The sequence below is a fragment of the Phragmites australis genome, chromosome 1, assembly GCF_958298935.1.
Source record: "Phragmites australis chromosome 1, lpPhrAust1.1, whole genome shotgun sequence".
Lineage (NCBI taxonomy): Eukaryota > Viridiplantae > Streptophyta > Magnoliopsida > Poales > Poaceae > Phragmites > Phragmites australis.
Window position 1 is genome coordinate 49,707,371 of NC_084921.1, and position 2,370 is coordinate 49,709,740.

Sequence of the window (2,370 nt, forward strand, 5' to 3'; positions counted from 1 at the left end):
AGAGCAACTCACGGGCAATAATTTTCCTGCTTGGAAAGCTAAGGTGACTGTTGTCCTTGGTGTTTTAGATCTGGACTATGCACTCAGGGTTGACGCTCCCACAGCTCCCGCCATTGGCGTGGAAAATTATGATGAATTAAAGAAAACTTATGATGCACTTTCTGAGAAGTGGGAGCGGTCCAACCGCATGTCTCTTATGATAATGAGGAACTCAATATCAGATGCTATAAGGGGAGCAATCCCAAACTCAGAAAAAGCTAAAACGTACTTGGCATCTGTGGAGGAGCAATTTAAAGGCACCTCCAAGGTTTATGCCAGCACACTGATTCAGAAGCTCCTCAACACTAAGTATAATTATGGGTCCGGTGGCATAAGAGAACACATCATGATGATGACAGATATGGCTGCCAAACTCAAGGGCATGGATATGGAAATCTCTGAGGGTTTCCTTGTCCACTTCATTATGACATCTCTCTCTCCTGAGTTTACTCCTTTTAAGATAAATTACAACACTCAGAAAGAGAAGTGGAGCATGAGCGACTTGATTGCAATGTGCGTCCAAGAGGAAGAGAGGGTGAGGGCTGAAAATAAAGATTTTGTGAATCAAGTAAGCAGCCCTAAGAATAAGAGAAAATTCCAAGGGGATTTCAAGTCTAAAAAGAAGTTGCATTTTGTCGCTAAACACGACAAGGCAGCACAGAGGGCGCCCAAGGCATTTGCTCCTTCTGCTCCTGCCTCTCAAGAATCTAAAGATGACGGATGCCACTTCTGCCACAAGAAGGACCACTACCAAAAGGATTGTGTTGGTTTCCTGAAGTGGCTTGCAAAGAAGGGTAATGATTTCATAACATTCATTGATGAATCACTTTATGCTGATTTTTCCCTTAATTCATGGTGGATTGACTCAGGTGCCACTGTGCACGTTACCAACTCCTTACAGGGATTCCTTACCGCGAGAACATTAAGAAAGGGGGAGCGAAGTCTTAGAGTGGCCAATGGGAAGGAAGCTCAAGTTGAAGCTATCGGATCCCTTCCATTAGTTCTTAATAATGGCTTCACTCTTAGATTAAATAATGTAGTTTATGTTCCTTCTATGAGGAGGAATCTCATTTCAGTTTCGATGTTAGATGATGATGGTTTTCATTGTAATTTCGGAGACAATAAATGCATTCTTAAATTTAATTCAGATGTTATTGGTCTTGCCATCCGACAAGACAAACTTTATATGCTTCCTCTTAATGAATCCCCTGTGACGATGAATATCTATGATGTAAGCCATAAGAGAAAGAGAAGTACAATTAATGAGACTTCTTCGAAACTGTGGCATTGTCGTTTAGGCCACATTTCGAGGGGGAGAATGGAGCGTCTCATTAGGGAAGAGATTCTCCAACCCTTAGACTTCTCCGACTCTGACCACTGCATAGATTGCATTAAAGGAAAATACGTTAAGCAAATAAAGAAAGGGGCCACTCGAAGCACAGGATTATTAGAATTAATTCACACGGACATATGTAGTCCTTTTCCTGTGATATCAGTTGACGGTTTTGATTCTTTCATTACCTTCACTGATGATTTCTCCCGTTACGGCTATATCTACCCTATTAAAGATCGATCTGAATCTCTCGATAAATTTAAGATATTTAAGGCTGAAGTAGAAAATCAGCACAACATGAAGATTAAAGTAGTGAGATCGGATCGCGGGGGAGAATATTATGGGAGGCATACCACATATGGGCAAATCCCTGGTCCTTTTGCCAGATTCCTTCAGAAAAATGGCATAGTAGCCCAATATTCTACACCTGGTGAACCTCAGCAAAACGGGGTAGCTGAGCGACGCAACCGCACGCTTATGTATATGGTGCGAAGTATGCTCAACTATTCTAGTTTACCAGTTGGACTGTGGATGGAGGCACTTAAGACAGCCACACACATTCTTAATCGGGTTCCCAGTAAATCAGTTCCAAAAACACCATATGAATTATGGACTGGAAGAAAACCCTCTTTAAAGTATTTACGTGTGTGGGGCTGTGCAGCTGAAGCTAAAGTCTTTAATCCACACATTGGGAAACTAGATCCTAAGACAGTTAGTTGTCACTTTATCGGGTATCCAGAAAGATCAAAGGGATATCGCTTTTACTGTCCAGATAGGATCACTAAGTTCGTAGAAACAAGACACGCTGTGTTTCTTGAAAACGGGGATATGGAGACAAGGGAAGTTGATCTTGAAGAAAAACGGGTTTATGTTCCTACTCCACTGATACAAGAGTCACACATCCCTGTGCCTCAGGTGGTTGCACCTTCAGTAGAAACTAACGTCAGTACACCCCCTGTTGAGGTCTCTGAAATTCCTAATGATATACGTAACGATGA

The 2,370-nt window shown here is 42.0% G+C and overlaps 1 long non-coding RNA gene across 1 annotated transcript; it reads left to right on the forward strand.

Annotated features, from left to right (window-relative positions):
* Window positions 1-690: 690 nt before the first annotated feature.
* Window positions 691-1,186, forward strand: LOC133890501 (uncharacterized). Its single transcript, XR_009904044.1, has 2 exons — window positions 691-833; window positions 941-1,186. It is a non-coding gene; the product is annotated as an uncharacterized LOC133890501 (long non-coding RNA).
* The last annotated feature ends 1,184 nt before the right edge of the window (window positions 1,187-2,370 follow it).